The sequence below is a fragment of the Myotis brandtii genome, unplaced genomic scaffold (assembly GCF_000412655.1).
Source record: "Myotis brandtii unplaced genomic scaffold, ASM41265v1 scaffold147, whole genome shotgun sequence".
NCBI classification, from domain to species: Eukaryota; Metazoa; Chordata; class Mammalia; order Chiroptera; family Vespertilionidae; genus Myotis; species Myotis brandtii.
This window is the reverse complement of record NW_005355292.1, coordinates 236,063-248,278: the sequence shown is the minus strand read 5'-3', so window position 1 is coordinate 248,278 and position 12,216 is coordinate 236,063.

Below are 12,216 nucleotides of genomic sequence, written 5' to 3'. Positions count from 1 at the left end.
AATGTACCTACCTATATAGTTTAAGTTGAAAAAATTTGGCTCTCAAAAGAAATTTCAATCGTTGTACTGTTGATATTTGGCTCTGTTGACTAATGAGTTTGCCGACCACTGGTCTGGACATTTATTTTCCATACAGATGTGTATTGTGAGGGGTTCACAGTGCTATATCTCATAACCATGCTGGATTCCTTTCTGGAAAGTCTTTCTAAAATAACAACTGTTTTGTTTTCTGACTTGTAAGCATATATTAAACCTCTTTATTATACTAGAACTTCGCCCGCTACTCTGGAAACTCCCTCACACTCACCAAAAAGAACCACTTTCATGGTGTTTATGGTATTAAATGTGGACAACTGGCAACGTTTGAATACAGTCTGTGTAGTAGGTTTGAACAATAGCGTTATTAATTTTCTTGCTTTGGTAGTTATATCGTGGTGATGTAAGAGAACGTTCTTGTTTTTAGGAGACAAAACCTTCAGCCATTAGAGATAAAAGTGCGTCATGCTTGGGACGTACATCTCTCCATGCTCCCCCCACAGGATCAAAGGTAATATTGGGGAGTATAGGGGGGATTCTGAATTCTTTGTACTACTCGTCAACTTTTCTGTAAGTCTGAAATAGTGTTGAAATACAAAGTTAACAATAGTCACATGTACATGAACTCCTCAACAGACAGACACGTACGTCTCTGCCTATTTATGCCCGCATCATCATTTTATCGGATCTTTGAATTGTATTTTTTAAAAGATAAGCAGTAGACGCTTCTTATGATGTTTCAGGGTTTATACCTGGCACAACAAAACATGGGGCAGCAACAACGGACCCAGAAAGTCTGCAGGGAGGAGGGATGTCAATGTCTGCTCTGTGAAGGAGAAAGACCGTCGACGGTGCAGAGCTCGGAGCTCTGGTCTGATGCATTGCGTGTGGATGCTAATTTCCCTGTGTTTTCTTAGTCATCGACTGAGACCTTGTCTCCCTTTGCTCCGCCACTTCTTCCCGTTCAAGCCAAGCAGAAACGAACAGAACTCTGACTGTTTTGCATTGAGTGCTCCAAGGAGGTTTAGGTGGGTGGTTCCAAAGCAAACAAGAGATAGAGGCAGAGGAATTTTATAACTAGATGGGCTTTAGGGTGTATCAGCTTTCTTAGGCAAGTTCATAAAAACAAAAACAAGTCTCTCTCTTCACGTCCCCACACTGTCTCCTCAGGGACTAATGTTCTAAAAAGGGAGAGCAATTTTCAGCCCTAGCCGGTTTGGCTCAGTGGATAGAGCATCAGCCTGCGGACTGAAAGGTCACGGGTTCGATTCCGGTCAAGGGCACATGCCTGGGTTGTGGGTTTGATCCCCAGTAGGGGGTGTGCAGGAGGCACCCAATCAATAATTCTCTCTCATCATTGATGTTCTATTTCTTTCTCCCTCTCCTTTCCTCTCTGAAATCAATAAAAAATATATTAAAAAATAATAAAAAGGGCCCTAACTGGTGTGGCTCAGTGGATAGAGCATCAACCTGTGGACTGAGAGGTCCCAGGTTCGATTCCGGTCAAGGGCATGTACCTTGGTTGCGGGCACATACCCAGTAGGAGGTGTGCAGGAGGCAGCTGACCGATGTTTCTCTTTCATCGATGTTTCTAACTCTCTATCCCTCTCCCTTCCTCTCTGTAAAAAATCAATAAAATATATTTTAAAAAAATAAAAAGGGAGAGCAATTTTCCAGTAAAATGGACTCTGGGAAGATGTTATGGACTTTAGGGACATGCCCCTCTTGTGCTGTTTTTTAAGGCGCCTGGAGACAGGCCCTTGTGCAGCTAGCGGGGGTCCGCCTGGTGGGCTGTGTTCCTGGTCGGGGCACAGGTGCATGGAAATGCCCTCATGCTTGAAGCTCCTGGTTCCTTCATCCAAAATCGTCCCCTCTTTCCCACGAGACTGCAAGTTCTCCTTGAAAAGTGGAAGCAAAGATGGGAAGCAAACCTCCCTCGTTTTGCGGGGCTGTGCACAGCTCACATCTGGATTGTCTTTGAAGGTTGTTTCTAAGTCATTGGCTTGAAATCCAAAATTGCATTTTTCTGTGGGCAAGAGAGTTGGGTTCCCAGGCCGGGTCACTAACATTTACGAAGCCCGCCCTGTTAATTTCTATAATATTGGAGAAGCAACACCACAGACCCTACCAGCAGCTGTCCTAGGGTAGTGGCTCTCCACTGGGCCGTGGAAGGTAGTTTCTTAGAGGCGCCGCTCGCTGCATGTCTAACGCTACCTGCATTAATCTCTTTGGAATGCAGTTATTCTCCTGATCAAGGGCACACGTGCTCCTTACTGACCACCACACACATGCCCATCGTCGGGCAGCACGGACACACACCATCCAAGGCTGTGCCCCGCCCTTCCCCAGTTTCCCACCTTTGCCTATGCTGCTCATGGCACAAGAATCCAATTTCCATTTGTCACCCTGACAGATACTTCCTTGGTGGCTCATCTCAGACGACACCTCCTTTCCTGCTTTCTCCCAGGGGAGTCCCCTTCCCCCTCTGTGGACATTCTCACCCTTCTGTTCTCTCACCTGTCTTCCTGTCTTAAGGCTGCAGTATCATCTTGATGGGACAGTGTTTGTTAGCCTATCACTGTTATCATTTTTTATTATCATTATTTTTGTTCTCATCTAATGACATGTTTATTGACTTTAGAAAGAGAGGAAGGGAGAGAGAGAGAGAGAAACATTGATGTGAGAGAAACATCGATTGGTTGCCTCTGGTATGCACCCCGGCCGGGGATTGAACCCGCAACCAAGGTATGTGGTCTGACTGGAATTGAACCCGAAACCTTTTGGTGTATGGGATAGCGATCCAACCAACTGAGCCACACCAGCCAGGGCTAGAGCGTTATTGACCCTCTGCATCCCTGAAGGGCAGGGATCTTACTCACCTATGAAGATCCAGGAATACCCAGCTCTGTGCTTTGGATATACTGGCTGCACAGTACATTCTGAGGGTGTGAGCTGGCTCCCAGCCCCACCCACGTCCTGTGTGAGAGGGGGTGGGAAGCAGGTGCGGGTAGGAGGCCCGAGAGGGGAGCTGCCCGGGTTGCCCTCCAACGTCCATGTCCACAGGCAGCTCTAAGTGCTGGCCACCTTCGGCTTTGAGTCAGATGTAATAAAACAGAATCGGCCATTACGACTAATGTTTTTTAACTTTGGTGGTAGGCTCACAGAAGACGTTTGCTAGCCCTGACTGGTGTCAGATGCAATAAATATAATTAATCTCTGGAAACACATAGATGAAATTACTTAGAGCGTGACTCTAGTTTATTTCCAAACCTCTGCATCTCCGGGGCGTAGAGCAGACGGGCGTGGCCCTGTGCTGCGTGAGCCCCTCTCCCTGGTAGGGCTCGGGGAGCGGCTGTTCCTGGCCTTTTAAACTTGGACGTGGAAAGCGCTGGGCTCTGCAGAGCCCGTCCTGGGCACTCACAGGAAGAAAGTTGATTTGCTCAGCAAGGTGACCTCCCCTTTCCTCTCTGACTGCGTCTCACACGGAATAAAGTCGGGTGGCCCCTGCACGGCTTCCCAGGGACACATGGAAGCAGACCACACGTTGGAAGTGAATGGTGCAGAGTTCCTCTCTCTCTCTCTTTTAAAACATATTTTTATTGGTTTCAGAGAGGCAGGGAAAGGGAGAGAGAGAGAAACAACAGTGATGAGAGAGAATCATGGACCGGCTGCCTCCTGCACGCCCCCCACTGGGGATGGACCCTGCCACCCGGGCCTGTGCCTGGACCGGGAATCGAACTGTGACCTCTTGGTTCCTGGGTTGACGCTCATCCCCTGAGCCACTTCGGCTGGGCCCTTCCTCCATCTCGCACCACCCGGGCTCCCGCCTCTGCTCCCTGTGGCCTTGAAGCTGCTGTAGCACAAGCCGTCGGCTGGCTGAGTGAGAGACCGTTAGGTTTCATCCGGGATCACAGCCCCATGGATCGGGGGAAACCAAGGCCTGGTGAGCCACCACGTCCTGCCGGCCCATCACACCGAGTGTCCGCGGCTGCGTGAGAGCCAGCCTTCCCCGGGGACCCTTCCTACTTTTCGAATGTTCCCCGAACATCTTCCCAGATGGGATTCCTTTCACTACTTCACAGTTTCCACTTGGGAAGATTCTGTCAACCAGACTATGCGTGGCTCGCGCTCATTTAACCAGGACGTGGAGGCTCCCTGGAGACCAGGGCGCCCAGGTGCCGAATCGGACGCGGTGGTGAGCAGACAGACACTGGGACATGGCAGCCGGTGTGAGGCAGACAGGCCAGGGACATACATGTGAGGAGAGTTAATGGGAGGCGGAGGCTGCCTCGAACCCCGAGCTGGAGGGCGGTAGAATTTGGCTGGAGGACCGAGGCATACTCTACTAGTAAGTCAGGAGCAGCATGTGAAGGCGGGGTGGGGTTGGGAGGGGTACGGGGGGTGCAGTGTGAGCTGTTTTCTGGCTCCTCCCCTGCCCATACCTGTTCTGCCCCCCTCGGGGCCACACCCTGCCTCTCCCCAGCCTTCTCTCCCTGCCTGGCTGCTAACACACACCTGGGTATTTTTTTTCTTTTTTCCAATTCTTGGCCCAAGCGTTTCTTGATTTTCCTTCCTCTGCGGGAACCTTGCCTGCACTGGGTCTGTGAATTGCTGCCGGCGCTCCTCATGCGTTGGGATTCGGATTTCAGTTGGACTCCCTGGTTGTTTTGGCTAATCCTCCCGTATGATGTCACGGCACCTGCGTGGACCGCCATGGGACGTTATCGCCATTGTCTGCGCGTCTCTGTGTTCCTGGCTGGCCTGGGAGCTTTGCCGGGGGCGGCAGAGGTGTGTCTCATTGTCTCGGTGGGTCTGGCGCCATGTTTTGAACTTAGTTGTTCCCAATACACATTTGATTTATCAACAGATGGAGACATATAGGCCTCTGGACTCCGGTTCTCCTCCGCCTCCTTTTCCTTTCCGTTGTCTGTCACTCCATCCATCTGCCCGTCTTTCCTTCCTTCCTTCTATCCATCCAACAGGTAATTTTAAGGGTCTACTCCGAGCGTGGCCTTGAGCTGCTCACGGGCTGTGGAGCAGGGGGTGGGCGGTAGCTTAGCAGGGTGCTGACTGTCGTAGGCGCTTAAACCGGGCCCAGAGCACCGGGGGTGGGTCCGTCTGTCTGTCTGTGGTGATCTGGGAAGGCTTCGCCAAGGAGGTGCCACCTGAGCTGGGTCTTGGGAGATGGGAGAGATCTGCCAGGTGAGGACAGGGAGCAGCGAAGGGCTGCGTCAGAGGCTTCAGCGCCTGCAGGGGAAGGCCCCGAGGGGTGGAGAGTAAGAGGTTCCCTGTTCGTGGACAGGAAGGCGCACATGGGTGTGGGTAGGGGAAGTGAGGAGGCCGAGGCCAAGGGGAAGACGCCCTGCTTGCCTCTGTAAGCAGTGTGCGCTTTACTGGGCAGGCACTGGGAGCCCTACTGAGATTTAAAAAAAAATATATATATATTTTTTATTGATTTCAGAGAGGAAGGGAGAGGGAGAGAGAGACAGAAACCTCAATGATGAGAGAGAATCATTGATCGGCTGCCTCATGCACGCCCCACACTGGGGATCACACCCACCACCCCGGCATGTGCTCTGACCGGGAATCGAACCGTGACCTTGATGCTCAACCACGGAGCCACGCCAGCCGGGCTCTACTGAGACTTTAAAGCAGGGACGGCTCTGCTGTTCTGTGGGACACTGGAGGCACCTCCCTGGGCCGTCCTGGGAGAGAGAGCAAAGGCACGCCGTGCACGCAGGTCCTAGTGCTGGCCTGCCCCGCGCTCCCCCACGTCCTCTATCCCCTTCCCTTTCCGAAAAACCTCGGCTGGGACTGGCCATTGCTGACACGGGTCAGAGAGGCCCAGGAGGAAAGGGGCAAGGTCAGGGGAGAACCCGCTCATTTGCAAGTGCCTGTCACCTTCCCCTCTGGAGAAATGGGGCTTGGACGCAACAGGGACCACCAGCCCTGTATGAGGCTCATTTCTTCGCGATCCTTATGAGGCAGAGGTTTATGATTTGGCGCTGACTCCAATCCGCTCTTGCCAATGGTCCTGTGTTAGAGCTGATGGAGGGGTGCCTCCTTCTGACGGCTCTTGTTGTCATGGCAGCAGTGGTAAATCTTTGCTGACGGAGTTGAGGAGGCCATTGGACTTGGTTGTAGTAACTACCCGAGCAAGTGTTTCCATCAGGCACCCTGGCCCCGCCGGTGCTCCCACCGCCTCATTAGGAGGGCCAGCTAGGACCCTGCATCACTGCAACAATATTTACTCTGAAAACTCGCCGCCAGGCCGCAGCCTCCCGCAGGCTCTGCTGACCCGCAGGAATCTGAGGTCCTTTGGGCCTTGTTTTGGCAGCCAGGACGCAACTCCTCCCGCAGACGCTCAGGGGATTCAGGGCCGAAGGACCGACGTTGGCTTAGAGACCATCTACTCAGTTGTTTCCAACCCCGGCGGAGCCACAGGGTCTGTGGGGGAGGTTTTGGGAATTTCTGGATCCCTGGCCCCCGCTCCGGGAGCCTGACTCAGGAGGTCGGTGGGACCAGGACGTGGCAGATGCGTGTTTTCCGACGCCCCCGCTATCCTGCAGCTGTGACAACGCTGGCCCACTGAGGGGCAGGAGGGCGACCAGGCTCAAGTCGCTGGGGAGATGACACCCGCCCAGGAGCCTCGGGGGAAGAGAAACGGGTGTTGTGGGCCCCCGGGGAATCCCTTGTTGAAAAGTCCCCACTTTGCCCCTAATGGAGGTGCGTTCACAGAGTGTCTGAGGGTGGGTTCTCTGTCCTCATAGGAACCCCCGGGCGCTTGTCAGAAATGCCGAGCCCAGGGTCTCCCACAGACGCCTGCATCAGACGCCGAGTGTGAGGGCCGCGGGGTGTTCTCTCTGTGTCGCTGGCACCTCCCTGTCCACGGTGAATCCCCGGCACTGCTGGGTGAACCCGCAGAGACTGGGATCTGCAGACAGTGACGTGTCCTGTCCAGCGCTCATCCCGCCTCCTCGGTCACGCCCCTGCCGACTGCACCCCCGGGAGCTGCTCTACCTGGTGGTGTGTGCGCCCACCCCCTCTCTTCAGCCTCCTCCATGCCGTCTCTGGCCCCCTCTTTCCTGGACGCCTCTTTCTCCACCTGCCCCTCCTGGGCAACCCCCTGGCCTCTCTTGGTTTCCATGGTAACAGCAGCGATGATTTCTAGATGTCATTCACCAGCCCAGACTCCTTTTCTAGCTTCAGACCCATGTACACAGTGGCCTGCTGAGGGCCTGCTTTGTGGATGTCCCACAGCCCCCTCCGGCCCCCATGGCTGAGGGGCCCATGCGCTCCCCCCATCTCCCGGTTCCCTTCTCTCCCACACTCAGTGGATGGTGCTGCCACCCACCAGGTGCCACCCGACTTCCCTCTCACTTCTCCATCCACGAGCAAGCCCTGCTGATGTGAGCTGTGGACGATACCTGAGCCAGTTCTAGCTCAAAGAAACCGGGAAAAAAGATGTCCCCGAAACCTACTCTCTGCTCTCTCTCCCCAGTGCCGCCGACTCCCCCAGACCGCCATCACCTCTCCTCTGGGCTGGATGCTGCCTCTACGCCAGGCTCCTTCCCACTTGCCCTTCCCGATGCACCCGCGGCGCGTCTCCACACGGCTTTACCCTCTGGCCACCCGGCCCCTCTTGCTTCGCACCCTCAGAAGCCCTGCTTTGCCTTAGGGGGAAGCCCAGGCTCCTCTGCGCCCCTCAAGGCTTCCGAAGGGGCTGTTCCTCCTCTCTGCTCCCGCTCCCACTTCTCTCCTCAGGACCTTACAGTCTCCTGTGCCTCGAGGCATTTCCTGAGGAGATGGCTACCACCCGGATGCTGTCACTATAACCTCTCTCTTGTCTGTCCGTCCGGTGGGACCCTCATCATCCTTCCAGATGCAACCCTGCCCTAGCGAAACCTTGGCTGACCCCTGGCAGGTGTGTGGCCCCCACTGTGCACACCTCCATCACACGCCTGTGTGCGCGCCTCCCCCACACGCCTGTGTGTGCACCTCCATCACATGCCTGTGCGCTCGCCTTCGTCACACGCCTGTGTGCACGCCTCCATCACATGCCTGTGTGCACACTTCCATCACACGCCTTTGTGTGCCTCCCCCACACACCTGTGTGCTCGCCTCCATCACACACCTGTGTGCACACCTCCATCACACGCCTGTGCGCGCGCCTCCATCACACACCTGTGCGCGCGCCTCCACCACACACCTGTGTGTAGGACTCATTCGCACACCTGTTGCCACCCCTGGACTGGATTCCGCTGTTGCCCATGGTGCTGAGAATTGTGGCTGGTTCTTCGTAGGCACTGAGTGAACACTTCTTGATGAATGAATGATCCGCAGCACCTGGTTTCTAGAAGCATCTGTCATGTAAAATCTATACGTATATTTCAGCCACTCTTCCAGTTTATGAAACACATGTCATGCATTAATGTGCTGGCAGTCGAGTTCATAAAAATAGCTGTGCATTCCGATTTATTGGCTCACGTTACGCAATTAATTTGCGGATTAAGGGGTCAGCCAGGAGCTGGGAGTGCAGCAGATGCCCCGTGGCGTGGACCAGTGTTCCCGCCCAGGCCAGAGCAGCTGCTGGGAAGCCACACTAAACGCAACCGAGGTGGCTCCATATTTTATGACCTAGTGAGCTTCTTAAACCAAAAAGTATATATTTTCCATTTTTTTGGAGAACATTTTAAAAAGCCATATTTTATTCTGGTAAGAGTCATGCTAATAATGGAAAATGAAACGATTCCAATGTTTTAGCCAAACTTGCTGTGTCAGCCGTAAGGAAAAGAAGTTAGAGGTGCCCACGTGGGCCTGTTTCCCCGTCCTCCCGCGCCCCTGCAGCACCGGCTTGGGGAGGTCCCGAGTCCCACCCTCGGACAGGGGGAGCTTGGGGGGCGAGCCAGTGGAGGGGAAATGCTCAGTGATGCATCCTGGGAAAGTCTTCGGCTCCAGCCACACACACACACACACACACACTCCAGAGCCGTGGGCGTGCATGGACTTGCTGCTCTGGGCCGGGCGCGAGGCTTTCTGTCTTCTGTAACCCACGCCATGCGCTCCGCTCTGCGACCCTGGGAAGCTGTGACAGACTCCCGGACTCTGTGCTGCCCCTGGAGCCTCAGGTGCTGCTTGGCTCCTAGATGCTGTGTTCCCTTGTGTCATCACATCTCTCCACTCTGGGGGTCCCCTTCTCACACGGCGATCTTTTTTATGGGGAGCACCAGCCATCCTGGGTCAGGGGCTCACCGACTAGGCCAGCGTGACCTTGTTTTCACTTAACTAACCTCCATGTGCAATTATGCAGGGTCTCTACTTCCATTCTGTGGGGGGCGGGGCTAGGATTTATTTCAACCAAGGACGTGGGTGTGGGTGTGGGAGGTGGGAAGCACAACTCAATCCATTATGGTGACCCTGGCTTCCTGGGGGCACCCCATCTCCTCTCCTCCTCTGCAACCAGCAGGCTGGGCTTGCGGGGGGAAAGGCCAGGGCATCCATGGCTCACGGCTGTCTGTGGTCACGGGTCCCCTCACCTCCTCCCAGAGAAAGAACACGGATGGCCGCCTGCCCCGACACAAGTTCCGCTGGCGGGTGACTTTTCCTCGTGGGTCACCGGACCACAGCGGACAGTTCTGTTGTAGACCCGATGGGAGGCTTCCATTCATCGACTCCACCTGTCGTCGAAGGCGGCCAGGCCTCACAGTCTGGGAGTCACCTTCCCCCGCGAGAGCGGAGCTTCAACCTGGGAAAGGTGAGCCCTGAGCCCTGCGGGGAACTCCCGGCTGGCCCCGTCCCCGGCAGGCGCTTCCAAGGCTCCGGGGATGGATTCTCGAGACTCACTGCCGGGAGCCCGGTTTCTCCCAGGTCCCGGGACAGGCTCCGAGCCAGGAGCCGCTGCAGGAAGGGGCGATGGAGGCTCCGGGCCAGTGTGCTCCTCCCGCCCCCGCCCCGGGTCCTCGGGCCGGGCCACAGGGGCAGAGCTCTGGTGGTTGCTTGTCTTCTTGTGGGAAAGGGGCCGAGCTGTCACCGGCACAAGCCCCAACGGCACAAGCCCCAACGGCACAAGCCCCCAACGGCCTGCTTTGAACCGGCACCTCTACCTCTGTCTTTGAGCAGAGGCCCAGGGACGCGCTCCCTCCACCCTGTAGGCCTGCTTAGCCCGTGGCTCAGGCCGCCAGGCCCTTCTCCCGCCCTTCTCCTCCGTGTCTGGTCCGCCTTTGGCTGGCTGAGCTGCCTGCTGGCAGGTTCCCCCTGAAGTGCCACCTCACCTGTGTCTGGCCAGACATCCCCATCTTCACTTTGGAGGAAAAGGCCACAGGGGACCGCGTGCCCCGTCGCTTGGCGGCCGCTGTCACACCTCCCGGTCCAGGAGGCAGCTCCCTGCAGGCCTCTCCTCCATGCTTGACTTTGCCAGGTGCCTGGACAGCAGCCATCTGAGCTTTTTCCGTAGCCTGGAGCCCGTCTAGGTTCTCTCTCAGGTTAGAAGGGAAAAACCCCTGAAAATGTGCTAAGTCCTTCGTCACCTCCTGCCTCTCCCTGGAATGCCGTGCGTCTCCAGACTCACTCTCCTCCCCCATTTTCATACGCGTGGCTCCCTGGGGCTGCTCAGGGAAACTTCTAGCTTTAAAGTCCTTGAAGTTTGCCTGGCCGGTGTGGCTCAGTGGCTGAGCGTTGACCTAGGAACCAGGAGTTCTCGGTTCGATTCCTGGTCAGGGCACATGCCTGGGTTGCGTTGCAGGCTTGATCCCCAGTGTGGGGTGTGCAGGAGGCAGCCGACCAATCCTTCTCTCATCATTGATATTTCTCTCTCTCCCTCTCCCTTCCTCTCTTAAATCAATACAAATACATTAAAAAAAAAGTCCTTACAGTTGCATCTACTATAACCGGGACAGAATAAAGCGGGAACTGAGCAAAATACAGAGATCGCAGGTTTTAAAAGCGTGTCCTATGTTTCTGAGGCATCTGAGTCGCTCTGCTGTGAGCAGGAGGGGATCTTGGAAAACCCGGGCCTGTCCCAGCATCTGCGCCTCCGCTGGTAAGAGGCCGCCTCGTGCCTCCTTCCCCGTCGGCGTCACTTCATCCCGAGCCAGCGCCGTGCAAGCACGGGCTCCTTTCTCGAAGCGTTCTCTGCTAGTTCTCTGCCACCGTGGCGTCTTTTTTGATCTGGTGACCCACCTATGTGACGCTTCTGCGTGGAAAAGTCTCGTTATTCATGAACAGGTTTTGCAAGGTTGTGTTTCATGAACTTTTATAAAGTTTAATTTTGACGTTTTGTGCTGGGGTCTAGGGAGAGGGGGCTGGGGGGGGCGTCTAAGGTGTTTTGAGACAGGAAGAGGCGGGAGCTAGAAAGGGTGGTGAAGACCCTCACACGTGCTGTTTTTACCCGGTTACATGACGCTGGGGGGACGCTGGGTAGACGTTCCTGATCACCGGGACCAGGGCTTGTTAGTGGCAGGTTGAGACTTTTGGGGCTGTGTGATGGAATAACATGAATTTTGGGGGGGCTGGGGGCAGATGCAGTAGATTGAATGCTTATGTCCCTCCCCCCACATTCCTGTGTTGAAATCCTAACCCCCATGAGGTGTTAGGAGGCGGGGCCTTTGGGAGGCCATGAGGTCAGGAGAGATGGGTGCCCTCATCAGAAAGACCCGGAGAGCTCCCTCACCCCTCCCACCACGTCAGACACAGTGAGAAGACATCCGTCTGTAAACCTGGAGGCGGGTCCCCAGACTTGATCTGGGACATTCAGCTTCCAGAACTGAGAACGCGCCTGTGGTTATGAGCTGCCCAGCCTAGGGGGCTCTGCGGCCGAAGCCCAGACAGACTGGATAGCTGTCAAAGGAGCGTGGGGCCAGGTGAAGGGGAGTGAACTCGGGGTGCCCGCTGCTTCCTCCTGAACGAGTCCTGTTTTTTATTTTTATTTTTAAAAATATGATTCTATTGATTTCAGAGAGGAAGGGAGAGGGAGAGAGAGACAGAAACATCAGTGATGAGAGGGAATCATTGAACAGCTGCCTCCTGCACGCCCCACACTGGGATCGAGCCTGCAATCCCGGCCTGTGCCCTGACCAGGAATCGAACCATGACCTCCTGGGTCACAGGTTAACGCTCAGCCTCTGAGCCACGTGGCCGGCTGGAGTCTGGGTTTGATCAGGTTTCCAGGCTCGTTCTGCACAG